The sequence below is a fragment of the Nyctereutes procyonoides genome, unplaced genomic scaffold (assembly GCF_905146905.1).
Source record: "Nyctereutes procyonoides isolate TBG_1078 unplaced genomic scaffold, NYPRO_anot_genome, whole genome shotgun sequence".
Lineage (NCBI taxonomy): Eukaryota > Metazoa > Chordata > Mammalia > Carnivora > Canidae > Nyctereutes > Nyctereutes procyonoides.
This window is the reverse complement of record NW_026575033.1, coordinates 15,936,386-15,953,005: the sequence shown is the minus strand read 5'-3', so window position 1 is coordinate 15,953,005 and position 16,620 is coordinate 15,936,386.

Genomic DNA, 16,620 nt, shown 5'->3' with positions numbered 1-16,620 from the left:
GCCTCCCGGCCCGCGGCGGCGCCTCGCCCCCGCTCATTCTGGGCCTTGTGCGCCCGAGGCCGCGCCTGGCTGGCGCGATGCAGGCGTGTGACCCGCGGGGCGGGAGGGATTGCGGGTTGGAGGCCGCACGCGGTGGCCGCCGCCGCCGCCGCCGCCGCCGCCGCCGCCGCCACAGGCCTCTCCGGACGGTTCCGGCAGGCGAGGCGGGCCCAGGAAGAGGAAGGAACGCGGGCGGCAGCCCGGGCCTGGTCGTTGAGGGAGACCCGGACGTGGGGGCTTGGCGGCGGCCCGGCCTCGTGGGCAGGGGGACCCCGCGGCCCCCGGCTGTGGAGACAGCGCAGGGCCTCGTGGAGGGGGCAGGTGGGCGCGCGGGGACCGGGACGGGGACGGGGACCGGGACGGGCCCTGCAGCGGGGAGGACAGCGAGGCCTGGCACCCTGCAGAGGTGACTGGCAGCTGCCAAAACAGGTCAAATAACCGGCATCACTGTTTTATGAATGTGTGTATACACACAGAATATATTGCATATATGGTTTTCGTTTTGTTTTCTGAGTTTTTTAAAACACGCGTTCCTAAATTTCTAAAGCAGACCCCCAAAGGTCGTTTAAATGTCCACTTTAAGAAATGGTTAGTTACCGCCTTCTTCCTGATTCTGAATGGAAATGATTGTTAATCTTACCCCCCCCCCAAAAAAAAAAAAAACATCTTGTTAAGTGTTCTTCATTAGTGAGCTTGGGATGCCGTTATTTTCATGGGAAAATGGAAGTATTCTACAGAAAGTGCGGATGAAAGCGTTTGATCAGTTAGCCGTCGAGGAGGTTGGGAAGCATCTTAGAAATCAGTGCCAAGTGCTGGAGGAGCACGGAAATTGATCTTGCTTAGAATGAAACTGATTTTTTTTTAATTTTTAATTTATTTTATGATAGTCACACAGAGAGAGAGAGAGAGAGAAAGAGAGAGGCAGAGACACAGGCTCCATGCACCGGAGCCCGACGTGGGATTCGATCCCGGGTCTCCAGAATCGCGCCCTGGGCCGAAGGCAGGCACCAAACCGCTGCGCCACCCAGGGATCCCAGGATGAAACTGATTTTTATCACCCTTGTCACGTCTTGACCTCACTGGGGAGCAGCAGTCCTGCACCCCGGAATTCCTGGGCCTTTGAAATTGAAGGCAACACAGGGTCCCCGGTAACATTCTGATTTTGGCAACAGATGAGTCAGGTGCAGGCAGCGACCAAAAGCTCTGCTTTGCAGGGTGCCTCTGCCTAATGGAAGAAAAGCAGCTTTCTGCACTCACCTGGCAGGGGTTTTGGAAGTCTTCCAAGAGCCCTCCCCACCTGGCGACACTGTTGTGGTTTCTGAGGACATGAAGGCCTCAAGTGGTGAGCTCCATCAGGGAGGGAGCAAGTCTGGCCTAGAGCCTTGGTGGCCTTGGCAGGTTCAAGAATTCTCTGCCTTCATGTGACCCAACATTCCACTACATCCTTTTTGATCTGGTTTCCTCAACAACAACAACAAAAATGATGGAAAACCCCACTCTGCCTTTCTTCCAAAACAAAGGAGCTAGTGCAATGTTTGTTACTGCACCTGTGGTTTTGATTCTCTTCTCTGAGCTTGAAGCTTGAGCAGGGAAGGGGAAAGGGTAGCCCTGGGTTCCTTCAGAGGCAGCAGAGGCAGCCGGTTGAAGTTCAGTGTTCTGACCTTAACCTAGTCAGGACGAGAAGACCAGGCTACTAAGGTGTCTAGTCTCACTCAGCTGTCTTGAGTCTGAAAACTACCTTTAAAAAAGAAAATAACTTTTTTAACAAGATGAGATCCTACCATCATTTCATAGTTCTTTTCCCTTAATACTTATGAAATATTATCACTACATCTTACTATCCTCTCCTTCCACTTTGTTAAACTTGGCAAAGGAAAGTGATAGTGGCTTACTTTACTGTGCTGTCTTAGAAGTATTAAATCATTACAGTATTCCGGTCAGATCTTAAATTGGAGAGTAGGGATCCCTGGGTGGCACAGCGGTTTGGCGCTTGCCTTTGGCCCAGGGCGTGATCCTGGAGACCTGGGATCGAATCCCACGTCGGGCTCCCGGTGCATGGAACCTGCATCTCCCTCTGCCTGTGTCTCTGCCTCTCTCTCTCTATCTCTCTGTGACTATCATAAATAAATAAAAATTAAAAAAAAATTGGAGAGTAATTCAGATGAACTGACATTTATATATATGTTTATGTGTATGCATATAAATCCAAATATTTGTATAACGTGCAATATTATGGCTTTCTTGACTTAAATCTTAAGTATTTGAACAAGTAAAGATGTATGTCATAAAAAACAAACTCAACTGATAAATAGGTGCACAATTTTCATTAAACATTTAAACAAAAAACAGCCTTATCATTTAGAAAAATAGAATAGAAAGATTTTCTCATAGACTGTGAACTTTTAATGAGCTGCACAGGTTTAATTTAGCTGTTACAGCAAAATCAGGATTAGAACTCAAAGGTCAATTTTAAATCTCTGCATGTTACTGTATTGAGAAGTGAACCATACATTTAATTATAAATCTTTAATGTCTAAAATATTTGGGGAAAGTTACCGATATAACACTTTCTTAGCTTAAAAACAACGGGTCAGCATTGGTTCTCCGTACTCAGCTAGCTTTGACACTGGGATTAATTTCCGTAATGAGGATGACAGCTGAATTCTTTACTAGGAATTTTGAAAACCCAAGGGTCCTGTTAAAATCACTTCCTCTCCCCTCTAAATTACAATTCAAAGACAATCTTTTCTGTTTGCCAGTAATTACCTGGCATTTCAGAAGCTGTTATTACTTCTATTACATTTGCTCATGGTAGCTAGTAATTAACCTCCTATTCAAACATTTCAGTTTTCATTAATTTATATGAAATCAAGTTGATTTTCAGCATAAGGCTGAAAAAAAAAGAGATGAAAAAGTAGAAGAGCACCCTTTTTTTCCCCCAGGATCGAGGTCTGTTTAGGGACGTATTTTGCCTGTTTGTGGGCATGCCACTGCCATTCTATATATTTAATTTCAGAAAATAGCTACATAGGAAGGTGAGGGACAGATGTTGGGGCTGGTGGGCAATTTGTGACATTTTAGCCCATACCATAGTTCCAGGGAAGATGACCAAAGGATCAAGGAAGTCCAATTTGAGAAGCAACCCCAAATATATAACCTTAGGAAGCCTATAGCCTCAGATGGTACGAAGAGGATCCCTTCATACGCAAGAATAGCCAAAGTCTACTATTCATTCGCTCATTTACAAATATTTTTTGAGTATCCATTTTGTACTAGGGAGTAGCTTGGGTATAGAACAGCAATTAAAAAGGATTCCTGCCCTCAAGGAGCTTTTTGTTCCAGGCAAGGAGATGGTGAACAGATAGTTATGGTGGAGCATAATTAGTGTTTATTTCACCATGGGGGACATAGATGTATAAACAGGGAGCAGTTGGAGCTTAGAGAAAAGAAGTAATGCATTCTGTAGAGATTTGGAAGCAGTATCTAGAACTGACAATAAAGATGATTAGAGTAAAAAAAAATTGGCAGGGCAGATGGCATAGTCTACATATATCCTAGAAAGGGGGAGCCCAAAGAACAAGAATTTTCAGCTGTGTTTATCCAGTACCTTCCAAGAGAGAGCAATAAACTGTGATGTCCAAAAATATCCCTCCTGGCTCTGGGACAGACTCCACAGCAACTATCTCATGAAGTCAACCTCCCCAGGAACTTGGGTAAAAGGGAGAAGGTTCTGGTGATTCTAGTTACCAAGACACAGTCCTTAATAATGTGCACAATTAAAATCAGATACCTGTAAGTGCAGAGGTGGGTTCTCAGACAGTATCCTCTCCAAGACTCTGCATCAAGAGAGAAAATAAGTTTCAGTGGGATGATGGAGCCATTGTAGTTTAAATCATTAGTTGCCAGATCTTTAGTGAAAATCTGTTAGAAGAAGTCAAGAACCTGGATTTTGCACAGTCTTTCTTAGGTCTAAAATTCATTTGGTAACTCATGTTAATATGAGGTCATTGCATCCTTAAAGTTAGCTGTCACTTACTGGTTATGTCCTTTGATTAACAGCCCTATTTATACCAGTTTTTCTGTGAAAATCAATTAATTACTGTACCATCAGTTCTGTGACACAGTGGATTACACAAAATAGGTTTCCTGTGTTTCATGTCTATCTCTGTCTCCATCTCTAATTTGAAGATGTTATAAAATTTCCTTGTCAGCTGCCTGTGTCTTTTATTTTTCAGATAAATACTGTATCTGAGGACAGGCTCATGCCCTGTTAATTCCATCAGCCATTTAGTAATATTGTCTGCTTGTTAATATTTTTGTTAATTAAATCCTACTGCCACTAAATCACAGAATATTTATAAAACTTGTTTTGTATTGACTCAATCCTTTTATTGTTCATCTATAATAGTATCAATGGTCACAGGAAATGACATTAGTTCCTACTGTAAACTTTGTTAGAAAAACAAGGTTTTCCATGCTAGAGACAAAAAAAAAAAAAAAAAAGCAAACCTTATTGCCAAACTATTAAACCATTTTGATTACCATTAGAACTATCTAGCCTTAAGAATTTATATAGTCCTCACTTGTGAAAATTTTATCTGGGTAGAAGAAATCTCAAATGCATAAAACTTTTCCTATAGCAACAATGAGTCATCAAGTTGTCTGCATGTATATGTGTTCTTTTTTAGGCATTTGATATATTTTCTGACTCAGTGAGGTAGCTTGGTGGTTTGTTCATATTTACCAAAATTGTTTATTATCATTAATGAACCATTATCATAAGAACCAGCAGGCAGTCAAAACCACTGTATCCATCTGAAGTGCATTGTGTTCTGTATATGAAGAGCACAACACATTTTAGTTGTGAGAGACATAGGGGTTACATAAATGAGTAAGAAAGAGTCTTACTTAAATTAAGTTCAGGCTTATAGAAGAAGAAATATACACAAATGATTTGCCACAAGATAGAGTAAGGCTGTTGTCTAAGAAGTCCAAAGGAAGTTTTAGCTAAAATCCAGGTACATTTTCAGTTAATTAAGGAAATCAGGAAAGGTTTCTTAAAGATGGCCTTATGTGTTTAGTCTTGAAATTTGAATATGGTTTTGGATAGGCCTCGTTTGGGGAGTCTATTTTAGTAAGGGGGAGAATTCTGTGTAAGTAACAACAGGAAGACATTGCAAAATATAATCTGGGGAATGCTGATGGTTCTGTCAACTGAAGTTATAATATACGATATAGTTTGATGATAGTGGACAGTTCAGAACATTGAGATAGGGCAGCCCGGGTGGCTCAGCAGTTTAGCACCACCTTCGGCCCAGGGCCTGACCCTGGAGACCCGGGATCCAGTCCCACGTCGGGCTCCCTGCATGGAGCCTGCTTCTCCCTCTGCCTGTGTCTCTGCCTCTCTCTCTCCCTCTCTGTGTCTCTCATGAATAAATAAATAAAATCTTAAAAAAAAAAAAAAAAGAACATTGAGATAACATCTTGTAGAGTCCTGAATTCCAGAGTAAGGAGTTTGCTGTGGAACTTTTGAACAGAGAAATGATGGTGTTAGAACTATATTTATAGGAAAACAATCTGAGACCAATGAATAGCTCAATATTTTAGCTAGGAGATGCTTTGGAAAACAATTGCTAGAGGAAGTGAGGACCTGAGTCAGGACCATGATGTGGGAACAGAAAAGAAAAAAGACTCAAGAAAGCCATTAGGACCATGGAGTCTACATGACTTAGCAACTGATTGTATATTGGGTTTGAAGAAGATGCGGGCAAATGATTTTACACTTTCTAGATCAGGTTGATGGAGAAATAGTAGGGTGGACAGAATAAGTTACAGTGCCAGATTAACTGGATTCAGAGAAAAAAGGATGTGAGGAATGAGTTTAATTTTGGACATCATAATGATAGAAGTCTTTTCTAATAACTGTCCAGAACCATTACTGTTTCCCTCTACCTCCAACCCTGTGTATGTATGAGTTATGATGGTGTTGAATATTGTAGTTGTTTTCAGGGGATGATGATGTGATTTGAGGTAGAGGTAGATAATAACACAGCTTTCAATCGTTGATCTAGTATTCCCAGCAAAAAGTAATTATTAGTATTTAGATGCTTATTCCAGGAAAAACCAGGAAGAATAAAAGATCAAAAGCTTCCTATCTCCTGTTTCAGGATCCCACTATTCTATTCAAGAGGTCCTCTTCCAGGACCATAAGCTCCTTGAATTCAGGGACTGAATCTTCTTTGTAAGATCATTTCCTGCACAGTGCCCAGAACACAGCAGGCACTTAGTAAATGTTTGTTGATTGAATAACTGAGTCATAAGATTTACTTTACACTTGTTGCATCAATGAGCCAATAGTGGCCCCTGTATATTGGCCCTATGTTGTCTATAGCAGGCCAGGACCATTCCCTCAAAAGTCTATTAGCACCAAACTCGGATTCTGGCACATGCAATTATTTTAAATGTTTTTTAAATATTTGGAGCCTGTCTGCTTTACATATCCCATTAAACTGCACCCAACATCTGTTAGCCTTAGATAAACAAGCCCTGGGATTATTAAAGCCCAAGTCACTGCTGCCATTCCAGCTGTCTGACTGAGAGACTCCCCTTTATGCTGCAGAGTGATATCACCTAGGCAAGTAACCTCCCATCTCTGATTCCTCTCTCCCACCAGAGTTCCCTTGCTTTCTCTTACTCTTGGGTGGTGGCCCCACGCCACTGTCTCTGGAAGGTTTCATAGTTGGAGAAACCTTTCCCATCCACTCCTCTACCCCCCTTTCCCCATGCAAACCTCTCAAAACACACCCAAATGAAGCTTATTGTGTGCTACTGCCACCTTGTGGTCATATCTTTTCCCCTGATGGGCTCCCAAGTCCCTGAACCCACCATACTGTAGGTGTACAAGGAGGGAAACATTTATTTATTTAAATTGCTTTCTCAAGACTGTATGGGATTTTTTTTCTTCCTTTTAGTAAGTTCAGACTTGGGCACTCACTGAGAAAAATTCTTAGACCTGGCAAGCAAGATGAATCCTTGGAAGTCATTTCATTAATCCTTGCCCTATATAGGTAAGGACACTTGGGTTCAGACTTCTCTTTCAAAATTCAACTCCTGAAAGTGAAGTTACAGAAATTAACAACCATGAATCCTAAATCCAGGGCTTATACCAAGGAAGTGATCATAAATAGCTTCAAAAATGGCAATAATCTGAATAAGTATTATGTATATAGCCATGTAAAATAATGCAGATTTTTTTAAAGATTTATTTATTTATTCATGATAGACATAGAGAGAGGCAGAGACACAGGCAGAGGGAGAAGCAGGCTCCACGCCGGGAGCCCGACGCGGGACTCGATCCCAGGTGTCCAGGATCACGCCCTGGGCCAAAGGCAGGTGCCAAACCGCTGAACCACCCAGGGATCCTCAATGCAGATTTTTAAAATAGCATACAGAAATGTTCATAATATATTTTATGACATAAGGTAAAAACTAGTAAGTTTAGCATGTTGCATTTTTGTTTGAAATTTTTATGTGCTTAGAAAAAGCACCAAGGGGGCACCTGGGTGGCTCAGTTGGTTAAGCATCTGCCTTTGGCTCAGGTCATGATCTAGGGTTCTGGGATTGAGCCCTGCATCTGGATCCCTGCATCTGGCTCCCTGTTTCTCCCTCTTTGTCTGCCCCTTCCCCTGTTCGGCTTGCTCCCTCTAATAAATAAATTGAAATCTTTTTTAAAAAGCACCAATAACACATACCAAATATTAAGTAGTTATCTGTGTATCATAGGATTATAGTTTAATTCATTTAGTTTCTCTATATTTCTGTTTCCTGTCATAAACAATACTAATCGCTCAATAAGAAAAAAAGACATTATTAAAGAGGTAAATTATCATGGCAAATTACAGGATTAGACCAACAGTACTGTCCAATAACACTCTACAGTGATGGAAATGTTTTCTATCTGCACTGTCCAGTATGATGAGTGGTCAGATATAGCTATTGAGCATTTGATTTGTCAGTGAGACTGAAGAACTGAATTTTTAATTTAATTTACATAGTCACATGCAGTTACCATATTGGCCAAGGCAGTATAAAATATTTGGTGGTTGGGAGCAGTCACAGTGCATTAAATAGACTCATTCTACAGTATTTGCAAATGTGAATGGTTTTCTTGACTAGCTTAAATTGTATTTCTTCTATAGGTTATTCTTGTATTTCACATACCTTGGGATAAAGTGCACCAACAAATAATGAGATGAAACCACGTAATCATTATTAAGAAACATTGAGTTCATGCAGTTTATAAAGAAGACCCATTTATAAATGAACAAGGAGAGTTTATCCAGAAATGACATGTTCCTTGTTAAAAACGACATGCTTATCCTTCTCCCGAGTCAGGCAATTGTTCGGAGATAGAACTGGAACAACTGAAAGATCAGTTCGGATCCTATTAATCTGGTGAACTAATCAATTAATTAATTTAATTTTATAGATATAACTATTTACTTAGGTTTGCTGAATTCTGGTGTAACTTAAAGCTTAAGCTTCATTTTTGTACTTAAGTTCAATACTCTCTTTCCCTAATTTAAGAATTCATACTCTCAATTCATACTCTCCTTCCCTACTTTAAGAATTCACTTTTGTAAAAAAAAAAAAAAAAATTCACTTTTGTGACTAATACCAGTGTTTGTGAAGTCTTAATCTCTTCACCAACACCTCATCAGCACCCAAGATCTGTTTGGGATCTATTGTTTTGTTTCTTGCTTCCTAACTGAGGAGACATTTTATCTATAGGAACAGAACACACTTCTGTTTTCCAGAAAATAAGTAGTTAATTTATGCAGCAGCCTCATGCTCATAATTCTACTTCTTGATATTGCTAGAAACAAATAATTTTTATCATGGGTTCCCTTGATTGAGGGGTTGATTTTTTATAAATTCCATAGTGGTTCCCCTCATGTTCATGTACTTGATAAAGCATTTAAATCACTATACTGATTAAAAATTCTAGAGATGTGCTCGGAATACATTTGGAACGTTATTAAGATGTGTTTTTTGGGTAGAAATTTTCTTGGAGAAATCTTTATAATTACAATGAACATAGAAGATATACAGCTATAATTATGAGTTTCTTTGGATTTCAAATCCAAGATAATTCATTTAGAACAAATTACAAATTTTTACGGAAGATGGCAGAAACAGTTGCTAAAAAAGAAGAGAAATGGAAAGTTTGTAATTTAGGGTGGAGGGAAGGAAAGGCGGCTAGTAAAATAGAGAGATCAGTCTACCAGCATGTTGCTGTGCCAATTCTTTGGGAAAATAATCAAAAACTTAATTACCCAGTAAATGAAAACAAGTTCAAATAAACAGTGGTGAAGTCATGTGTGCTTTATAAATGAGATTTGGAAATAAGAGAATACTCTGAGCAATATCTGGGGTGATGAAAAAAACAGATACTTTGTTTCTGTTTGCTTGCTTTGAAACCACAGTCAATATTTTATCCCACTAGAACTGAACCATTTTTAAGTTGTCTTTGTTTTGTAAAAAGTTAGCTTTTGTTCCTCTTACTAAAGGAATATGGGGGGGGGATCCAATTTTTTGTTGGTAAATCAAGAGGAATAGCCAATATGGAAACTTCTGTTGATTTCAAGCAAAGACCAAAGCAATATTGAGGGAGAAACACTCGACAAGAATTGAATCCCAGAGGGAGAAATAAAGGAGAGAAGCTTCTGAATCTGGGAGGAATAGGCAAGCTATGTTCCCCACATTCATTGGGATATAATGCTCTGCCTTACTGCCAGTGTTGACAAACTTTAATCTGTTCAAGATTAACCAGCCATCTGTCAGTTCAACAGTAGCAGTGCTTTTTATGCAATGAGTAAAATGGAAATTCTAACACATAGAAATGAATTAATAATCTGTAGCAATGTATACAAGAGTGTTTCAGGGTAGAATGGATTTAAACATAGTATTTAAAATTTGATTTAAGTCATTAATCAGAAAGACAATCATTTTTTCTATAAGCTATATTTCACCTTAATTTTCTACTTTGAAACTGCACTTTTGGGGAGAGAATGAAAGTTACGTAGATGCAAAATTGAACACCAGTTTGTTTGTTTGTTTCTGACCATTATGTGCCTTTGGGGGGGGGATGTATATTGCATGTTATCTTTGGGAAATTTTGTAATTTAAGAATTGAAATCTATTATATTCTATATGTGTATTAAATAGGAACTATTTTGCTGTTATTAAATACTGTTTTTCAGAACTAAAATAAGCATAAGCCTCCCCAAATTTTGATTTCCATGATGCTTCTAAAATACCCTCAAATCTAGCTTCTACTGCTATCTTTGATGTGTTTAGTTTATATGTAGACCTTTTAAAAAGTTTGGATGAGGGGTGCCTGGGTGGCTCAGTTCGTGATCTCAGGGTCATGGGGTTGGCCCCCAGGTGGAGCCCTGGTTGGGCTTCACGCTCAGAGCCCAGTCGGCTTGAGATTCTCTCTCTTCCTCTCCTGGTCTCTCAGGCCAGAATTAGCTGTGGATATTTAGAGACATGATAGAGCATCCAAGGCCAGTGTTCTAACCAGAATTTTATTTTATTTACTTTTTATTTAAGATTTTATTTATTTGAGAGAGAGCACAAGTGGGGTTAGGGGGAGGAGAAGGATAGAGGGAGAAGCAGACTCCACTGAGCAAGGAGCCCCATGTGAGTCTCTGTCCCAGGACCGAGATCATGACCTGAGCTGAAGGCAGATGCTTAATGGGCTGAGCCACCCTTAATGGGCAAGAGCGCCTGTGGTTGCACCTAGGCGCTCTTGCGACCACAATTCTAGTGCAACCATGTCCTCTGTGAGAACAGGACTCTAGGGTTGTTGGTTCTTCACCTTTTGGGCTCCTTGCCTCCGGTTGTCCTTCCTCCTCCAGCAGCTTCAGGCTGTAGCTCTCTGCTGCCCCCTGCTGATCTCCCTGTAGTGCTTAGAATGTTTTTGGTAAAACTTAGAACACTTTTGCAACCTCACAAAATATGTATTTTTTTAACTTTAAGTTTATGAGGATGTTATTTCTGAAACCAGATCCTGTTTTCTTCATCAGTCTGAAATCGTGCATTTTTTTCTTTTATTTATTCGACATTATTGAGCTGCTGTGTTGTGCCAGAAGCTGTTACCGGGACAAGGATAGCATAGTAAGATAGAATAGGCAAAGTTCTTGCTGTCGAGGCCTTTACTTTTCATTCCGGGAAACAAAAACAGATAAATATATAATGAGAACAATAAGTGCTAGGAAGAAAATCTAAAACAGGGTGAGAGATGAAAAAGAGGAGAATCCACCTTTTTATAGGGTGGCCTGGAAAGACTTCTGATGAGGTGACATTATCAGCAGAGATCTGAATAAAGAACAAACCCTTGGCTATCTAGAAACAGCTCTAGGCAGAGGAACCTGCAAGTACAGAGACCCTGAGAGGGAACCTGCTGGGCACCTGCGTTAGTTTGCTAGGGCTGGAGGGCTGAAACAACAAAAATTCATTTTCTCCTAGTCCCGGAAGTCTGAGATCAAGGTGCTGGCAGGTTTGGTGTCTCCTGAGAGATGGCCATGTTCTCCCTGTATCCTCACATAGCCGTTTTGGCATGCATGTACTCCTGTTGTTTCTCCCTCTCTTTATAAGGGCTAATCAGTTGAATTAAGGCTTCATCTTTATAATGACATTGAACCAAAATTACCTTTTCAAAGTCCTTCTCTCCAAATATAGTCACATTCTGGGTTAGCGCTTCAACATACGAATTTTAGGGGGACACAACTCAGTTCATACAGAGCGTTTGAGAAACAATGATGCCAGAAAAAAAATATGTATCAGCATTGCCATCCAAAAAAAAAGACATTTGATTTATTACAGCTCATGTTCATGTGTTTATTTAGGAATTTTTGATTAAGCATTTGCTCTGTGTGAGATACTATGTTTAGGACTGGGAGATACAGTCTTGGTCTTGAACACGAAGAATTTGCTGGGGAGTGGGAGATGTGGTGCCAACACACTGAGTACTGTAAGACATCAGGTAAGTGTGACTCACAAGAAGAAGAGACTGGGTCAGTTTTTAATTTGATATCCTTAACCTTACCTTTGTCTTGTTTTCTTTCTTGCACTGCTCTTTTTCATGGAATTATTTAGTTATACTCATTGCAGAATGAGAACAGTTTTACTTGTCCTGATCAGAAACACGTTTCAGAAGAAAAATATTTTATTTTTATCCCTAGAGCCTTTTTTAAAAAAGATGTTATTTATTTATTTATTTATTTATTTATTTATTTATTTGAGAGAGAGAGAGCCAGAGAGCCTGATACAGGACTCCTGGAATCATGACCTGATCCGAAGGCAGATGCCTAACCAATTGAGCCACCCAGGTACCCCTCCATAGAGAGCCTTTAAAAGAAATTTTGTTGCCTTGATCCTTATTTTATCATCATCATTGTCTTTGGAGCAAGATGTGTACTATTTCATAACCCATTTTGGTTATCCACTGTGGTAGAACAAGCCACACCAGAACTTAGTGACTTAAAACAACAAGATTTATTTTGCTCTCAAATCTACAACTTGGGCAGGGCTGTACTTGGTGTTGGCTGGAATGGCTCAAAATCTGGACTCATCTGATGGTTCCTTCACTCACATACCTGGCAGGTAATGCTGGCTGTTGTTTGGGACCTTAGCTGAGCTGTTGGCCAAAAGATCATATGTGCAAGGCCTCTTCGCATGGCTTGAGCTTCTTCACAACGTGGTGACTGGTTCAAAGAGAGGTTAGAAGATAGATTTCACAGATATCTACAGAACTTTACATCCAAACTCAACTGAATACATTCTTCTCAAGTGCACATGGAACTTTCTCCAGAATAGACCACATACTGGGTCACAAATCGGGTCTGAACCGATACCAAAAGATTGGGATCGTCCCCTGCATATTCTCAGACCATAACGCCTTGAAATTAGAACTCAATCACAAGAAGAAGTTTGGAAGGACCTCAAACACGTGGAGGTTAAGGACCATCCTGCTAAAAGATAAAAGGGTCAACTAGGAAATTAAGGAAGAATTAAAAAGATTCATGGAAACTAATGAGAATGAAGATACAACTGTTCAAAACCTTTGGGATGCAGCAAAAGCAGTCCTGAGGGGGAAATACATCGCAATACAAGCATCCATTCAGAAACTGGAAAGAACTCAAATACAAAAGCTAACCTTACACATAAAGGAGCTAGAGAAGAAGCAGCTAATCGACCCGACGCCCAGCAGAAGAGAGTTAATTAAAATTCGAGCAGAACTCAATGAAATTGAGACCAGAAGAACTGTGGAACAGATCAATAGAACCAGGAGTTGGTTCTTTGAAAGAATTAATAAGATAGATAAACCATTAGCCAACCTTATTAAAAAGAAGAGAGAGAAGACTCAAATTAATAAAATCATGAATGAGAAAGGAGAGATCACTACCAACACCAAGGAAATACAAACGATTTTAAAACCATATTATGAACAGCTCTACGCCAATAAATTAGGCAATCTAGAAGAAATGGACGCATTCCTGGAAAGCCATAAACTACCAAAACTGGAGCAGGAAGAAATAGAAAACCTGAACAGGCCAATAACCAGGGAGGAAATTGAAGAAGTCATCAAAAACCTCCCAAGACACAAGAGTCCAGGGCCAGATGGCTTCCCAGGGGAATTCTATCAAACGTTTAAAGAAGAAATTATACCTATTCTCCTAAAGCTGTTTGGAAAGATAGAAAGAGGCGGAGTACTTCCAAATTCATTCTATGAGGCCAGCATCACCTTAATTCCAAAACCAGACAAAGACCCCACCAAAAAGGAGAATTACAGACCAATATCCCTGATGAACATGGATGCAAAAATTCTCAACAAGATACTAGCCAATAGGATCCAACAACACATTAAGAAAATTATTCACCATGACCAAGTAGGATTTATCCCCGGGACACAAGGCTGGTTCAACACTCGTAAAACAATCAATGTGATTCATCATATCAGCAAGAGAAAAACCAAGAACCATATGATCCTCTCATTAGATGCAGAGAAAGCATTTGACAAAATACAGCATCCATTCCTGATCAAAACTCTTCAGAGTGTAGGGATAGAGGGAACTTTCCTCGACATCTTAAAAGCCATCTACGAAAAGCCCACAGCAAATATCATTCTCAATGGGGAAGCACTGGGAGCCTTTCCCCTAAGATCAGGAACAAGACAGGGATGTCCACTCTCACCACTGCTATTCAACATAGTACTGGAAGTCCTAGCCTCAGCAATCAGACAACAAAAAGACATTAAAGGCATTCAAATTGGCAAAGAAGAAGTCAAACTCTCCCTCTTCGCCGATGACATGATACTCTACATAGAAAACCCAAAAGCCTCCACCCCAAGATTGCTAGAACTCATACAGCAATTTGGTAGCGTGGCAGGATACAAAATCAATGCCCAGAAATCAATGGCATTCCTATACACTAACAATGAGACTGAAGAAAGAGAAATTAAGGAGTCAATCCCATTTACAGTTGCACCCAAAAGCATAAGATACCTAGGAATAAACCTAACCAAAGAGGTAAAGGATCTATACCCTAAAAACTATAGAACACTTCTGAAAGAAATTGAGGAAGACACAAAGAGATGGAAAAATATTCCATGCTCATGGATTGGCAGAATTAATATTGTGAAAATGTCAATGTTACCCAGGGCAATTTACACGTTCAATGCAATCCCTATCCAAATACCATGGACTTTCTTCAGAGAGTTAGAACAAATTATTTTAAGATTTGTGTGGAATCAGAAAAGACCCCGAATAGCCAGGGGAATTTTAAAAAAGAAAACCATATCTGGGGGCATCACAATGCCAGATTTCAGGTTGTACTACAAAGCTGTGGTTATCAAGACAGTGTGGTACTGGCACAAAAACAGACACATAGATCAATGGAACAGAATAGAGAACCCAGAAGTGGACCCTGAACTTTATGGTCAACTAATATTCGGTAAAGGAGGAAAGACGATCCACTGGAAGAAAGACAGTCTCTTCAATAAATGGTGCTGGGAAAATTGGACATCCACATGTAGAAGAATGAAACTAGACCACTCTCTTGCACCATACACAAAGATAAACTCAAAATGGATGAAAGATCTAAATGTGAGACAAGATTCCATCAAAATCCTAGAGGAGAACACAGGCAACACCCTTTTTGAACTTGGCCACAGTAACTTCTTGCAAGATACATCCACAAAAGCAAAAGAAACAAAAGCAAAAATGAACTATTGGGACTTCATCAAGATAAGAAGCTTTTGCACAGCAAAGGATACAGTCAACAAAACTCAAAGACAACCTACAGAATGGGAGAAGATATTTGCAAATAACTTATCAGATAAAGGGCTAGTTTCCAAAATCTATAAAGAACTTATTAAACTCAACACCAAAGAAACAAACAATCCAATCATGAAATGGGCAAAAGACACGAAGAGAAATCTCACAGAGGAAGACATGGACATGGCCAACATGCACATGAGAAAATGCTCTGCATCACTTGCCATCAGGGAAATACAAATCAAAACCACAATGAGATACCACCTCACACCAGTGAGAATGGGGAAAATTAACAAGGCAGGAAACAACAAATGTTGGAGAGGATGCGGAGAAAAGGGAACACTCTTACACTGTTGGTGGGAATGTGAACTGGTGCAGCCACTCTGGAAAACTGTGTGGAGGTTCCTCAAAGAATTAAAAATAGACCTGGCCTACGACCCAGCAATTGCACTGTTAGGGATTTACCCCAAAGATTCAGATGCAATGAAACGCCGGGACACCTGCACCCCGATGTTTCTAGCAGCTATGTCCACCATAGCCAAACTGTGGAAGGAGCCTCGGTGTCCATCAAAAGATGAATGGATAAAGAAGATGTGGTTTATGTATACAATGGAATATTACTCAGCAATTAGAAACGACAAATACCCACCATTTGCTTCATCGTGGATGGAACTGGAGGGTATTATGCTGAGTGAAGTAAGTCAATTGGAGAAGGACAAACTGTGTATGTTCTCATTCATTTGGGGAATATGAATAATAGTGAAAGGGAATATAAGGGAAGGGAGAAGAAATGTGTGGGAAATATCAGAAAGGGAGACAGAACATAAAGACTTCTAACTCTGGGAAATGAACTAGGGGTGGTGGAGGGGGAGGAGGGCAGGGGGTTGGGGTGAATGGGTGACGGGCACTGAGGGGGACACTTGACGGGATGAGCACTGGGTGTTATTCTGTATGTTGGTAAATTGAACACCAATAAAAATTAATTTATAAAAAAAAAAACAAAACAAAGAGAGGTTAGAGATAGAGACAGAAACCAGGCAAAGACCATGTCACCTTTCTAGTTAGCCTCAGAAGCCCCACAGTGTCACTTTCATAACATTTTATGTATGAAAAGTGAGTCACTTAGGTTGGTCCATATTCAGAAGGAGGGGAATTAGATTCTATCTTTGGGAAAAGTGTCAGAGAATGTATGACTGTGTTTTAAAACTACCACCCCATGTACATGTTAAACAGCAGAGAC